This window comes from Delphinus delphis, chromosome 21 (assembly GCF_949987515.2).
Source record: "Delphinus delphis chromosome 21, mDelDel1.2, whole genome shotgun sequence".
In the NCBI taxonomy this organism is placed as follows: Eukaryota; Metazoa; Chordata; class Mammalia; order Artiodactyla; family Delphinidae; genus Delphinus; species Delphinus delphis.
This window is the reverse complement of record NC_082703.1, coordinates 31146479-31163347: the sequence shown is the minus strand read 5'-3', so window position 1 is coordinate 31163347 and position 16869 is coordinate 31146479.

The window sequence follows — 16869 nt, the reverse complement described above, 5'->3', positions numbered from 1 at the left end:
TCAACCAAGTCTTAGAAGACACTATGGGATAGCTGGATGGATTGGAATCTGGAAGAGATATAAACACAAAAATTGTCTTAGCCCAACAAGACACACACACACACACACACACACACACACACACAAAGGCTGAAATGGTAAGAAAGCAGCAGTGAGAAAAAAATGCTGGGTAGAGAGAAATTTTAACATGAACATTCCCACAATGGTTGAACCAGGGGCCCTGTCAGAATAAAATCCAAAAGGGAGCCCAAATATCTGAAATAGTAGCCAACCCATCCCAGCTTAAATATCAACAAATTTATTAAGATGAAGGCTTGGAAAAGTGGATGATGAGCTAATCACAGGTGAACTCAATGTAATTAAAGACAGTAAGACCTACTGTATTCACTATAAACACCAGACAGTATACAGCAAATAATAATTGTCCTCTTGAAAAATAACAAAATGAGACAAAAATATTACACTTATTTCTTATATACAATGTCTAGAATAAAAATAAATAAAAGCTATGCAGAGAAGCAGTACAGTGTGTCACATAAGGAGGAAATCACAGTCAATGGAAGCAGAACTACTGAAGATAAAATTACTGGAATTAGCAGACAACTAAAAAAAAAAACCTTTTTTTAATTTACAGAAAAAGATAGATATAAAAGGGTGAGGAGGAAATGTTCATTCCAAAATAGAAATGGAGGACCTAACAAGAACCAGAAGGATTTGCTAGAAATTAAAAATATAATATATTAATACAAATTAATTGGATGAATTTCAAATTAGACATTGCAGAACCAAGGTGAAGTAACTTGATAACAGGTCAATAGAAATTAGTCTAATTTAATCACAAAGGAAAATAAGATGGAAAAAATGTATAGAGTATGTGCAACCTGTGAGAGATATCATCTAACATGTATATTTGTAGTCCTAGGATGTCAGGAGTAAAAGAATGGGCAGAAAATACATTTGGAAAAAAGTGGCAAAACTTTTCTGAAGAAAATATGAAACCACATATCCTAGAAACATAGACAACTCTAAAAGAACAAGTACAACACTAAAAGAACAAGTAAAAATAAAAGTATATCACAATCAAATTGATGAAAGTGAAAGATAATCAGGTATTTTTAAAGCAGCAAAATAGGAAAGACACAGTACATGTAATGGAACAAGTAAAACAATGGAAGGCTTCTCATTGAAAAACAATCAAGTTGGAAACCAATGGGACTAAATCATTCATGTCCTGAGTAGCAATAAGCACCATCAAAACCCAGAAACCAAAAAGCAAAAAGAAAGAGAGGAAAGCCTGTCAGAATAAAATTCTATACCCAGTAAAACTGCAACACACAAAAGTGAAGGTAAGTGAAAACAGAGAAATCGGGACCAGCAGAACAACACTACGAACTCGATTCAGAAAATGGAAAAACCCACTGAATGCTGCATAGAAGTTATAAACTTTGTACAAGCACAGAGAAAAAAAAAAAAAAAGAGGGAGGGGAATATACTGATATTAGATAAAGTAGTTTCTAAGGCAGGAGAGAGACATTTTTACTAGACATGAAGGACATTTCAAAAAGATAAAAATACGAATATTAAATATCCTAAGTATGTTACTATAACAAGGTTTTAAATGAAAAAAACTTGAGAATTAGAGACAAATCGACAAATCCACAGTTACAGCTCTAGATTTTGACTCTTCTCACAGTATTAAAAAAAGGAAGAAGAAGATTTCAACAATACTATTAACCAATCTCATCTATTGACTTTTACTGAATTCTGTAACCACAACTGCAAAATATACTTACCAAATATGCATGAGAAAAAAAATGTCAGATCACAAATAAATGTCAAAAATGAGAAGAACTGAAAGCATACTGAGTATGTTCTCTGATGACAATTAGAAATCAATAGCAAAAAATAAATTAAAAATCTGTCCCCCTAAATTAAAAAGGTGACCACCATCTTCTAAATAATCTATTTGATCAAAGAACTCAAAAGGCAAAGAAAAAAAAATTCCAACTGAATGATAATGAAAACACAGTGTCAGAATATGTGGGATGTAAGTAAAGCTGGCCTTAGAGAGAAATTTATAACTTTAAACGCTTACATTACAAAAATCAAAAAACCAAAGTTTCTACCTTAAAACTGAAGAAAACTAAAGTTTGGAGAAGGAAGGGAAAGATAAATATATCAATGAAATAGAAAATAAAAACAAAATGACAGCGCAAAATTTTATTCTTTAAAAAATAAAATTGACAAATTTTTAAAATTGATCAGTGCTTACCAAGAATGGGCAATACAGAGAAAACACAAATTACCAGTACTGGTAATGCAAGAAAATATATCATTTCAAGCACCATGTGCATGAAAACAATATATAAGCAAACTTTTTGTCTGTAAATTCAACAACCTTGATAAAAAGAACAAAGTCAAAGAAAGGCACAAATTACCAAAACTGACCAGAATAATTATAAAATCTTAATCATCCTATATTTACAATATAAATAGCTTCCAACAAAGAAAATTACATATGCAGATAGGTTTACTGTTTAAGTTTAGCCAACAGTTAATGAAGAAAGGATACCGGTCCTATAAAATCTTCTTCAAAAATAGAGAGTATTTCCAACTCATTTTATGAGATCAGTGTAGTAACTCTTATACCAAAATCTGACAAGGACATTATAATAAAAAAAATTCACGAGCAAAAATCCTACCTAAAGTATTACCAAGTCCAATGCAAAAACATACATCATGAAATGATTATATATCGCTCAAAGCAATGTACCACATTATATGGAAGAAAACCTTATGGTCATTTCAATAGACAAAGGAAAATATTTGATGAAATTCAACCATCATTAATGATTAAAAAAACACAGTAAACCAGCACTGGAACAGAATTTCATCAGAATTGTAAAGAAAATCTTCAAAAAAGCTATTTTTTGTAGCTTTACACATAATGAAACAGAGCAAGCCTGAGAGAACAGTGCTCAGAAAAAGAATAAAATAGAAAGGAATGGAAGAAAGAAAAAACACGGATGAAACTTATAAATATTACACTGAGCAAGGAAAGGTAGACCTGAAAGAATACATAATTGCTTGATTCCTTTTATTTGAAGTTTAGGAACAGGTAAAGCTAAGGTTTGGTATTTAAATCAGAACTAGTTCACTTTAGAGGGTTGGAGATTGACCGGAAAGGGCATAGTGATGCCCTGGGATGATGGAAATACTCTATCCAGCTGACCCTTTAACAATACAAGTTTGAACTGCGAGGGTCCATTCATGCCGAATCTTTTTCAACAGTAAACATACCATAGATGGTCCATGGTGGGTTGAACCCAAGATGCAGAACCATGTATAAGGAGGACCAACTGTAAGTTATATATCTCTAGGATGAAGAGGTGAAAGAGTGGTTTGAACAGTAAATGATCTTAGCAGACCCAGAACTCACTGATTTTGAGATCAGTGAATGAAGGTATCCCCATAAAATGTAATATTGTAAAGTATTTTACTATGCCAGAAAGAGAAGGAAAAGGAACAGAAAAGGCAGCACTCCAGTCCAGAAGTCCCATCAACCTCATACTGAACAGAAAAGTCACTGGACCAAGTTCAGAAGCAGGTTAGTGACACGTTGTAGGAAGAAGTAACGGAACATCGGAGAAAACCGCAAAGGGAAGACCATCCCGATACAGCTGTGGCCGAGGTAGTTTAGTTCCAGAAAAATCCCTGGCAGCTTCGGGAGTCTACTGATGAGAATTTGGTGGTTGACACAAATACAGGGACAAGGAGACATCTTTGTCTAGAAGTCAGATTTTCAAGAACCTAGTAATTCCTCAGAAAGAAGCAATGGCATCAAGCTGTAATGGTTCTGGGGAAAAGAGGAACTCGAAAAGGAAATGGAAATTGTGAGGTTTAACTATGTTCCATGAGAGGGAGGACAACCTGAAATAAGTCCCAGGTTTGGGTGGCCAGCATTTCAAGTTTATAAACTTTGCAAGAGTTTATAAACTTGGCAGCATCTCAAATGCCATTCTTTGAGAGAGGAGACAGTATGCGATCGATGGGTTTTATTCCAGATACAATAAGTATTAAAGGCAAACATTAAATGAAGTATTCTTTGAGTTCTCACTTCATGGCTTCTGGACATATGGTACAGACTGACCAGCATTCTAGCCAAAAGGGCTTTCTTTCTACCCTGCCTTCTTCACGAACCCTCTCTGCTGTGGTCTTCAGCAATCCCAAACAGCAGGGTTTGGCTACATAATTTTTTTTTTTTTTTTTTTGCGGTACGCGGGCCTCTCACTGCTGTGGCCTCTCCCCTTGCGGAGCACAGGCTCCAGACGCGCAGGCTCAGCGGCCATGGCTCATGGGCCCAGCCGCTCCACGGCATGTGGGATCTTCCCGGACTGGGGCACGAACCCGTGTCCCCTGCATCGGTAGGCGGACTCTCAACCACTGCGCCACCAGGGAAGCCTCCTATGCTCTCTCTTGCTTGAAGTTTTGTAGCCATGGAACCTGCCATCTCAGGAAAATCTTATATCCAACCTCTGACTAGTTGGGAAAGTCTATCTTACTTTGATGTTCCCTCTTTGCAACCTGTTGCTGCCATTCACTCAAGATACATTAGCCAACCTAACATTATCAGGTATGAAGGTAATATTTTTTCCATCTACCTGACTCCCATATTTCCATTTCTCCTTGGGTTCTAAACATGGGTGTTAAAGAGACACATTGATTTATCAGCCCCATCAAGCCTTTCCACAGTTGTGTACGAGGAAGCCTGGGAGCAACAGTTTAACAGTTTAGATTTAACCAGGATAGACTATGAGGTCACTGTGCTCAGTTACGCAGACTGCCTTCACCCAGACAACTGGAAAGAATGATAGATTTTCGGGCTTCCCTGGTGGCGCAGTGGTTAAGAATCCGCCTGTCGATGCAGGGGACACAGGTTCAAGCCCTGGTCCGGGAAGATCCCGCATGCCATGGAGCCACTACTAAGCCCACGTGCCACAACTACTGAGCCTGCGCTCTAGAGCCCATGAGCCACAACTACTGAGCCCACATACCTAGAGCCCGTGCTCAGCAACAAGAGAAGCTGTCGCAATGAGAAGCCCACGCACCGCAGTGAAGAGTAGCCCCCGCTCACCACAACTAGACAAAGCCCGTGCACAGCAACAAAGACCCAATGCAGCCAAAAATAAGTAAATAATTTTTTTTTAAAAAAAAGAGAGAAAGAATTATGGAGTTTCTTTTCTTCTAACAATTCTGATGTCATCTCTGTACAGGAGAAAATCTGGGGTGGTGTAACTGACGATCTTGAAGTTTATACAATAGAGATAGGCAAATATGGGCAAAACAGATGTTACAAAACTGAATGCCAATGGAAACGCCATCTCATACCTTCTGGGGTTTTGAATCATTTTGAGCTATTAGACAAAGGTAAAGGAAGAGGGAAAAGCAAGCAACATTCATGAAAGACCAGGGCTTGTTCTTCCCTAAGCTATGTGCAAGCAACTCAACTCCCACAAGCATCACTTCAGTCCCATGGTTAAATACATTCAAAATATCAACCCATCAAACTGTTTTAAAATGAAAAAATCACAGCTACTGAATGGCAGTGTTAACATTCACGCCTGGAGTCACGATCTTCCATTATCTAATGCAAACGGTAGGACCATCTCATGCTCTCTTATACTTCCTGACCATTTTTTCAAGGCGTCTTAGGATGAGAATACTTACTTGCCATTTACATTTTTCATGCTGATGGCAACAGCTCTGTTTCCCAGAGTATATGACATCATCAGAGCAAATAAGCTATTATAAACGTAAAGCAAAAGAGATGAAGAGTTGTCTACTTGAGACTGAATAACTTTGCTCAATAAGGTGTAAATTTGTACCTAGGTCTGTGGTACTTGTTGCTGCCCCCCAGTTGAGGAGGTGACATTTAACAGTTGCAGTCTAACCATTATTTGAAATGTTTTTATTATGCTTTTTTCGTTGAGTTGTTGCTATTTTCTGTGAAATCATTCTCAAGAGACAGTTTTAGACATGCTTATTTCAAAGGGATTCCACTATTTTATACAGCTTTATCTTTCTCATATCACATTAAGAAGACAGCCTAATGATGCTATATATTTGATTAACTAAGAACATACGCCATATGGAGTAACTGACAGCCAACATTTGTGATAATTGATTAGTAACCTCACTTCAATTGATGTAGTATATGCATTAATTCCCTTTAGGCTCTAAATAGCCAAATAAAAGGAAGAAAGAAGGCATTTAACAAATGAGCAAAAGTTGTGTGTTCATTCTTCTTAAAACAGAGGGGGAAAAAAGTCGTATGTGATTGCAAAAATTACCATTAAAATTTCTCCCGGGGAAAAAATATATTTTGTTTTCTCTGTTTAAATAAATCCAATCTCCCAGATTGTACATGATATGAAATTTTCATCCACTCAGAGAGCATTCATTTCACATCTCATCTATCCTGTGAATGAGATGAGAAAATCATTTTCACTTGTTTTTACTTTAATAGCGTAAAGGATCCATGGTGAATTGCATATTTACAATCTAGGATTATCCAGTCTGTCGTTTTCAGGATATCAACTCACTGCACTTCTTTGCATTGCAGACTCACAACCACATTGCTTCATGACTATGCCATTCTTTCCACATTTATTTCTATAAATCATGATATTTCAGGCAGGCTTCAAAATCCAAAAGCCACTTAAGCAAAGAAGGAAAGACTAAGTCTAAAAAAAAACCCTGTTCATCAAATTCAAGACTATACAAGCTCTTTGAAGCATTTGTTATTTTCAAGGGCTGTGCTTAAAAACACCATTTTCCCCACAGTTAGCAGTTAGAATTTCATCATAAAATACTACTGTAAAATCTATTTAATTTTCCACCACAGGGAGGGAGGGTTTGATCTCTTGTTAAACATTTTATGGAAAAGTCTAAAAGTGCTTTCAATTCTTTATCGAATTGAAATCTAGGCCTTGGAAACTGCTGGCATCACACACACACATAACAGTATCAGCCCACTGAGTACCATTAGGTCATAAAGCGCTGCTGCCGCAACATCTCTGGTACAGCAGCTGGTGCCCGTGCAACTTTTACGACAGTTATAAAGTCATTTATTACGTTTTCTTTATGATGCTAATGCATTGCAGTCTGTTACTTTATTGCTCCCATTGTGATAAAGGCTGAAATGTATGATATTGTAGGGGAAAAAAATATCTGTATCTATCCATCTATCTTTCTAGATAAGTAGACCTAACAGCAAAGCCTGTTGCATTAAAAATCTCTTAAAGAAACTTAAAACGTCCATAAAAATATTAACAAGAGATATCAAAAAGGAAACATTTTTGTGGGACACTTTTTGTCATTTTGTTTCACTGTTCCCCACAGAATTATTTTGTTTTAAGTTTTACCTTGCCAAAATATACTAAGGATGATCTGAGTATCTGACTGGGGTTTTTTTTTCTCCCCTTAATTACAATATCATCATTGTGTTAGAATATAATTTGTAATTCACTAGGAGGAACAATGACTATGTGATTTCCAAAGAATCACATGAAAAAGAACAAAGTCATTCAAAGATACTCATGTCCATGGACCCAAAGGTGCCTATAACTGATAATTACACCTTGTTCAAATTGCCTAAACTGAACACTCCCCTATGATACAATTGTACATAAAGAGAATGCAGTTCTCTGTTGAGGGACAAAATCAATTATGTTAATTAACTGCTACCCTGTGCTAATGCTGAGGTAGCAGGTGACACCTACAGCACGACAACTCCGAGGGGAAATTCATTCCCACACTGGGGTCCTTCCATGCTACTATTACTGCTTCTCCATTTCTTCTTTTCTCCATGCTCTTTACCTTCCTCTTTTACCAATTACAAAAAAAAAAAAAAAGTTTCAAGAACGAGAAAAAGTCCAAAGGAAACAACCATTTGTTTAAGCAGGTCTTGAAGTGGGACGTTCTATTTACAATTTTTTTAATATTCGATTTGCCCCCCAAAGCAGTCAGAATGAAAAGGGAGATGGCATTTAAGGAAAAGCTTAACCATGTGTTTTTTTAATTAGACTGAATTTTATTCTAGTCTCCATCTTTCTATTCTATTATCAACATGATTTGTAAAATTGTTCCAGCAATGAGCCAGCACAATTTTAATCATGGATCTCAGTATTATTAGACTACTAAAATGACTTAATATTGATACTGAATTTGGAGCTGGATGGGCTCTTAGAAATGGTTTTACTCATTTAACTGAGAACTAGAAAAGTTCATCTCGAGAGGTTTTTATGTAGCTGCATACTACGTCCTTCATTTCTTCTCACCCTGTTTTTAGTCTCAACACGAGCATCGGGATGGAAAAGGGACCATTCTCTTGAAGTGTAGGCTTCCTCACAGAGATGAAGAGTGGAGTCATTAAGACACTTGGTGCCTTTCTCGTGGCTGTGAAGTGCAGAAGCAGCCCTGTGTGAGCTGCTCCTGTGTCTTGGATCGCAATCTGATTATCACCGGAGGAAATGAAGACTCCTGGTCCTGCATGTTTATCTCAAAACTAAATCGGAACTCTACTTTTTTTTTTTTTTTTTTTTTGCGGTACACGGGCCTCTCACTGTTGCGGCCTCTCCCGTTGCGGAGCACAGGCTCCGGACGCACAGGCTCAGCGGCCATGGCTCACGGGCCCAGCCGCTCCGCGGCACGTGGGATCTTCCCGGACCGGGGCACGAACCCGTGTCCCCTGCATCGGCAGGCGGACTCCCAACCACTGTGCCACCAGGGAAGCCCGGTACTCTAAATTTTGTCTGACAAATTCCTACTCAAGTTGAGATAAATTAAATAAGATAGAAAAATTGTATGTGTATTCAAATTAGATGAAGGAAGAAATACAAGTGCATTAGATAAACTATTTTTAAAACTTGTATCTAACTGCATAACTCTGGGCTCTTAAATACATTCCAAATATTTCTAAAGTCAGTGTCCAGTATGTTTTCATGCCTAAGAAGACTTCATCTTACATGGATAAGTTTATTATACCATGAATAATACATTTTAAATAAAATGATGATCTAAGAAAATGAGACCACCAAGAGCACATTTCCATGTCCATCTGTTAATTAGTTACCTTCAGAGAAACAGTGTAGGAGTGTTTAAACTTACTAAGAATCTATCACATTAAGTCCCTAAATCATGTACTTAATATTTAAGTCTCTGAAAAGCAGTAGTAATAAAGTAAGAAGAGTTCTGTACCAATGTTATCTATTTAGTATAGATTGAGTACATTTTATTTTATCAGCACGTATTTATTTTTATCAGTATATATTTAAATGTAATGTGATATTTACTATTTTTATTTGTAATAGATAATGTTTTCTAAACCAGAAAATCAAAGGAAAGAATGTGGGAAGCAGCCGCATAGCACAGGGAGATCAGCTCAGTGCTTTGTGACCATGTAGCGGGGTGGGATAGGGAGGGTGGGAGGGAGATGCAAGAGGGAAGACATATGGGGATATATGTATATGTATAGCTGATTCACTTTGCTATACAGCAGAAACTAACACACCATTATAAAGCAATTATACTCCAATAAAGATGCTAAAAAAGAATGATAGGCTTTTCTCAGTCTGATGTAATAATTTTAAATCAAAAAGTATGTATTTTATGTAATATTTGAACCATTCTATTTTATACCAGTGATTGCCAGCCTTCTTTTATTCTCCTAAATGTGTGGAAAATGAGTTAATTTTATGTCTCTAGGTATGTGAAGAAATTATATTAGATTTCAAAGGATATTCAATAGTGTACATGTTGATTTCTTTGTGTGTAAATATATAGAGAATATATGTGAATCGATAAATCTCACAGAACGACAAATGAACTTGCTTCTAAGTGAAAAGATCCACTTTATATACATTTGTTCGTTGAAGGAAATTTATTACACAATACTATCAAAGACCAAAAGTGCTACCAATAGCACAAATACTGACTATAGCATATGTGACCTTTTTCTGCCATCTAAAGCAATGTAGTTTTTGTTCTCGAACATTTAATATCTGTTTCATTGTACTCTATGAATTTTCCTTTTTGGACTACTAAACTCAAGCGAAAGAACATTCATATCTCATGGTATCTATTTAGCCACAGTCTTGCAAAATGCAATTCTGTTAGTGAACCAGAAACTCTGCTCATTGTTTGGGTCAGAACACATTAAAATGTGTCGATGCTTAAACGCAGCAGCATTTCAGCCTTAGGAGAGGTGGGGGGTAAAAGCCAGACAAATAGACTATTAACGGATCATACGAGAAAATACCCTATAGAAATGAATAAAGGTAGACACAGATGAGAAGGGCGTTAAGGGAGTGTCTATTCCCAGTTGACTGCCTCCTGTTAACATGAACTTAACCTTAACATCGTAAAACACGTTTGGTTTTAACACACACATAATTCAACTTTGCACATGAATCACATATACTTGTGACAAATAGGTCAAAGATGCCTCTAGAAACACATGGGTGAGTAAAATACAGTTAGTGGGTTTTCCCACAGTCCAAAAGACTAAGGAAAATTCAGGAACGGTAAAATGTGACTGGACCTCAATTGAGATGTTGATGAAATCAAGTCGGGCTTATTGTAGAATCCCCACCTGCTCTTAACCGCATTAAGTTTTTAAGCTGTGCTTTTATAAACTGGACCTTATGTCATGTTTCTCCATATGCTTCTTAACAGGCATAGAGAGTTCTTAGTACTTTTTTAGACAGACTGAGCCCTGTGATATGATTATCATGTATAAGTCCTGGGTTATTACCGCATCTTCGCCATTTGGAAAATGGTGCTCACACACTTGAAGTAAGGTGATAGACTAGAATTAGATGTGTGTAGTGAACTCAACTATAGGCTTAAAATACACAACGCATTTCCAGGGAAAACAGATGAGTTACTGAGGATTAAATCCTCTCTGTGAAACTAATTCAGGAGGCAGATGCTCTAGACAACTTTGATGACCCTTCAGTTTCTTTATTGCAAATCAAATACTTGCTAAGTTGGGTAAAAACAAAGACAGCTGTCTTATCAGTATGTATATTTTGATAAGGACACCTAATCAGGCTCTAAGTGATGTGACCCAGTTTAAAAAAAAAAATTCTCACATTTGTCATTACTGAACATAATATGCCCCAACGATGAGGCACTGAATTCTGGGGCTCCAGAAATGATTCATTTCAGGAAAGTGTAAGCCATGGGGTATTTTCAGGAAACAGGAGGATTCATTATGACTCTGATAAAAGGGAGTGTGAGAGCACAATGGCACAATACAAGTTATAATTAACTGCTGTGAGCCTTGAGAAAATGTAAACCATCATCTGTCTCATAAAACATTGCTCCCATCATGGTTAAATTACCTCTGGAAATATATAAAGATAGGTAGTGCCCTGTCTAACCTGGCAAAATTAGATTCATTCTATAATTCATAGTCTCCCAAATATAGTATTTCCCTACTCCAGTGGCATTTTGGACACAACTCTCATTAGGGATTTATCATGCTGTAGTGATGAATTGTTTAAATACAATTCTCCCCTACAGCGCAAAGAGGTCTCTGGAGGCACGAACCATATTTTTTCTCTTTTGTAACACCAGTGCTTGGCACAGGGCTAGTTGTTTGATTAATTATCAATTAATTGTTAATTAATTATTAATCTTACAACTGAATAACATAGAATATAGTAGGGGGTCTACGATTAAGATGTATGCATGAAAGGTAACCACAGTAAAAATAGGATGGGGATAAAATCCTGTTCATGGCATTTTACTTGTGGATGGTAAAGTGGATGTGGGTTGTTCCAGAGGTAGCCAGATATATGCTAATACTAACTACAGCAGGGGTCACAAACCCAAATGGCTACTGAGAGAAACTATGTATTTATAGAGAAGGTATCATACGCTTATTTTCCTATCAAGAATATTACTTTCCCAAAATTATTTTTCAAAGTATCACATATGCCAGTGTTTGAGTCCTAATCTGTATGCTACTCAAAAAGGTAAATCATTTGAAAATAAGATGCAACTGTTTCAAGGGAATGGCCCAAGATGTAGTAAGAACTTCTGAGCAGGAAAATGCATAAGGAGCTATTACAGGCTTGAAAAACAGCTCAAGGACATAGCATAGAAAGAATAATCAAGCCAATACAGGAAGTTAGCTGAACAAAGAAAGAATACAAGCAAAGTGCATGGTCCTCTCTTCCTGAATAAAGAGAAACCACCTGATACACTAAGACAATGATGTCCAAACTTGTCACACCCAGACCTCTTGGGAAATTGCTATATGATCTTTAATAGAGAAATAATTTTAAGTAAAAGAATATTCTTTTAATAGAACAGATAATCATGATTTATCCTATATATAGGGGAAACAATCTATAATATTTTAATTATTTGAACTATACATGAAACATATTGAACAGTACATTTCAAAAATGACAGCAAATAGTGTTTCATTTAGGAGTCAAATGAATATTAAAAGATGTAGTAAGGGGCTTCCCTGGTGGCACAGTGGTTGAGAGTCTGCCTGGCGATGCAGGGGACACGGGTTCGTGCCCCGGTCCGCGAAGATCCCACATGCCGCGGAGCGGCTGGGCCCGTGAGCCATGGCCGCTGAGCCTGCGCGTCCGGAGTCTGTGCTCCGCAACAGGAGAGGCCGTAACAGTGAGGGGCCCACGTATCGCAAAAAAAAAAAAAAAAAAAAAAAATGTAGTAAGGTGTATTCATCATGATATTTCAAATATTTTAAAAATCTATTCTTATATCCTGAAATTTGTAATTTTATATTTACTGATTTAAAAAAAATCAAGTGATTTTTTGTGAGAACAGACTTCTCAAAGGGCAAATATGGTTCTCCACTCAGTCCCTCCATCCACTCTTAGCTTGACACTCCACAGCTTGGCTTTGCACAAGGATGACACCCAAGTGGGGCTCACAGAGTGTCTGACACCCTGACTGCTTCACAGCCCTGTCAGCCCCACCTTCCTTTAGACTCCCATGAGCCTCCTGGTCATCTGTCACTTCCTCACACTTTCTCATTCATTCCTTTTGTGGGATCTTTGAATAAGATCCTTCCTTAATAATATGAAGCCTCCCATATCCCCTCCCTGTGTTCAGATTTCAGTTCAAGTTTTACTTCCTTGGGGAAACCATTCCTGACCCCAGGGGTTTTCACTGTAATTTAAAAAAAATTATTGAAGTCTAGTTAACTTAAAATATTGTATTAGTTTCAGGTGTACAACATAGTGCTTTGATATTTATAGATTATGCACTATACAAAGTTATTATAAAATACTGGCTAAAGTATATGCCCTAAGCTACACATTATAGCTCTGTAACTTATAACTGGTAGGTTGTTCCCCTTTAATTTATGTGTTTATACAACCTCATTTCTTCCTTCACAGCACTTGCCTCAGTTTGTAAAGATACTCCCCTTTGTGTGATTCTCGTATGAAGTATGTCTCCTGCATGAGCCAGGCACCTGCCCGTTTTCTCTCCTCTACAGTGCCTAATTCCAACTCAGAGTTCCTGAAGCATCTTAGGCATCCCTTGAGTATTTACTCATGAGTGCAAGAATGAATCAGCTGTTACAATGCACATGTAGTCTGAGATATGCTAATATTTTTATAGTTAATAAAGCAGATATTTTTGTGATTAATTAGAAAAAGTGTAAGATGAGCAGAAGTCCTCAAAACAGAGCCTCAAATCAATTAATTAAATGAAAAGGAGTGGAGTGCCTATTAGGAACTGGAAGGCACTAATATCGGTAACCACAAGTTACTTTCTACCTAGAATGGGACAGCAGGAGAGGAAATAAAGTATCAAACAAAACGCAGGGTAGGAAAAGGGTGAGGAAAAGTCCAAGAGACTAATGGATGAAATAAGCCCATGTTTCAGAGTTTAGTAAAGCATGGACAGGCATGGATCACGTTTGGATTTTCTTAATGCTTTTTTTTAAAATGTCCCTCTTTTTCTCTTTAAGACCTTACCTCTAGTTGCCGTGCCGGATGAAATATTTTAGTATACTGAAAGAACTTCACTACCAGTGATAGACACACACAGAACCTTCCTTTGAAGAAGATATTTATTCCTTTTTTTTTTTCTTTTTTCACTATTTCACTCTTTTCCTCTTTGCATCTAAGCATTTTATAGCTAACCCACTTAGAGCTGTTAATTTGAATTTCCTTTCAAAATAGTTCCATTATTTGTGGTGGAAAAGCAACTTGTTAATTAACAGAACTGCCCTCCTCATCCCTTTTTTATCACAGATTTGTTAATGGAATTAGGTGGTTTACAATAGTTCACCTGATAAAATAGTGTCACAAGTAGAATGACTCTCTTTAAGGGAAGCAGCAATGGTGTGAAGATGAAATAGCAAGCTCATACTAAGGGAGCGCAATCTGAGTGGGAGTTTAAGATGTGAAAGTATTACACATCAGGGGTCAAAAGAAACACAGCCTACAGTAAAACAGCAAAAAAGTGAGTTTCTAGGTGGAAAGTTCTCAACTACCAGGCTATATCTAGTTGATATATATAAAAATATTCTATTTAGAGTTGTCCTTAAAAGTGTTGGTAACCTATTTAATTTTCCTTGAATGCTGGGTAAAGGTGTAAAGGTCAGGTCTACATATAAAACTTTTCCAGAAAATTCTAGCCAAGATATAATGAAAAGTTCTACACTCCTTTTGTTCCATGTAGATAAATGCCTCCCATGTCACCCATCCCCACTTGGTAGGAAAGGATGTCATACTTACCACATGCAGTTCCTGAAAAAACGGAGGACAATGTGAAAATAAAGGACAGAAAACAAACCTACAGGAGATTAACTTTTTCTTGGAAGCCAAGCTTTAGTGAGTATGTAACACAGTAATCTCCTGAAAGCTCAGACTGTGCGATTCTTTTGCAAAGAAGGTAACATTTTTGCCACCTTCAATTCAAGGTTCTAGTCACAATTCTTCAGTTGAAAATATGAGAATGTGTGCCTTTGTTAACAGGTTCTTTTTAACTGTCTGATAAAAAGTACACGCTGAGGCTGTACTTCCATCTTCCCTGACATACGTTGCCTGTTCATCCTGCCGCCATCACATTGTTCTTCGGTTCACCTTCATGATGGCTGCTTGGGTTGCAAATTATCCATCCTTCTGTGTGTACAGACTATCTAATAGTAAAGGATGTGACACTCCTTACCCAGTCCGTGATTGGGGTTAGGTGTCAATGAATTAACATACAGAAGGACTTGGTACAGAATCTGGTACGTAAGAATTCAATATATGTTGGCCATTATCTTGACCCTAAGTGAGAATATATATTTGAATACTCCAATGTGTGCGAATTCCACAATTTCTACCGAAACGCAATCATTTTTTAGTCCATTTCCATATGAGGCAAGTTTAGTCAATTCTCATTATTTGTGGATTCAGTATTTGCAAATGTACTTACTTGTAGAAATTTCTAACCTCCAAGATTAATACTAGCCGTGCTTTCATAGTCATTCACAGACACATGCAGATGTGACAAGCATGAGTTGCTGGGCACACACATTCCCAGCTGAGGTCAAACCAGGTGGCGTTCTGCCTTCTCCTTTCAGCTCTCATACTGTAAACAATGTTCTTTTCTCAGGGACACTTTAATGTCACATGTTGCTCACATTTATGATTTTTGTTGGTGATTCCACCCTGTAAAACGGCCCCCAAACAGACGGCTCAAGTGCCTTTTAGGGTTTCTCAGAACCAGAAGGCTGTGATGTGCCTCACAGAAAAACTACACTGTTAGATAAGCTTTGTTCAGGCTGAGTTATAGCGCTGTTGTTTGTAAATTTAATGTTAATGAACCAACAATATATACGAAATAAGATGTTTTTAAACAGAAACCCACATTAAAAAGTATGTATTCAAACTGTTGTGACCAGAGGCTTGCAGAAACCAACTCTGTATGTTCTCTAGGAGCAAAGGTTCAGTATTCCTCCATTGAGAGTTCATGGCAACTTTACAGAACATTACCACAAACAATGAGAATTGACTGCACTAAATGTAGAAGATTATGCATGAAAATGGGTAAATTATTTAATGTTTCTGAAAAGCAAAAATATTAAGAAAATAGATTGGGGCAAGAATATGATTTTGTATGTCATACATAATGAGTGTGGCTTTTTTTAGGCAATTAGAAAATCCATTAAATAATTTGTTTAGAATAATTATCTAGAACCGACCCCCCCCCCCCCCCGCAAATAACCCAGAATGAAAAGAATGCTTCTAAGCCTTGATTTAAGGAAAGAATCCTAGGGAGCAGAGAAATTAGAACTAAGAAGTAAAAATCAAAGTTTAGTTGGAAGGGAAACAGAGACCAGAGGCTGGGAAGTGCTGGAGCTGACATCAAGCCAGATAGTTGAATTGAGAGCCTAAAGGGACAGTACACAGAGATCTCATCAGCAGTGGAGCTAAAGAAAATGAAATAAATACCAAAATACTGAGATCAAGATGCTCTGGACCTAAATTTTCAAATGTGAGGAATCTATTTGATGAAGAACCATGAGTATCTCCTAGAATGGGGGAGCTCCTTAAAGAAAATTGGACTGCGTAGTATAAATATTAATATACTTTAAGATAGCATTATGTATCTCCAAAGATTCCTGAATCCTTCTCTATGAGGTCATAATATACAGTCATCCCTCAGTGCCCACGGGGAATTGGTTGCAGGGCCCCCATACATCCCCAAACCCCTGTTGCTCAAGTCCCTCATGTAAGAATGGAGTGGTAAGGTGAATGCAGGCAGCCCTCAGTGTCTATGGTTTGGCGTCCATGAATTCAACCAAACACATATCACATTTCA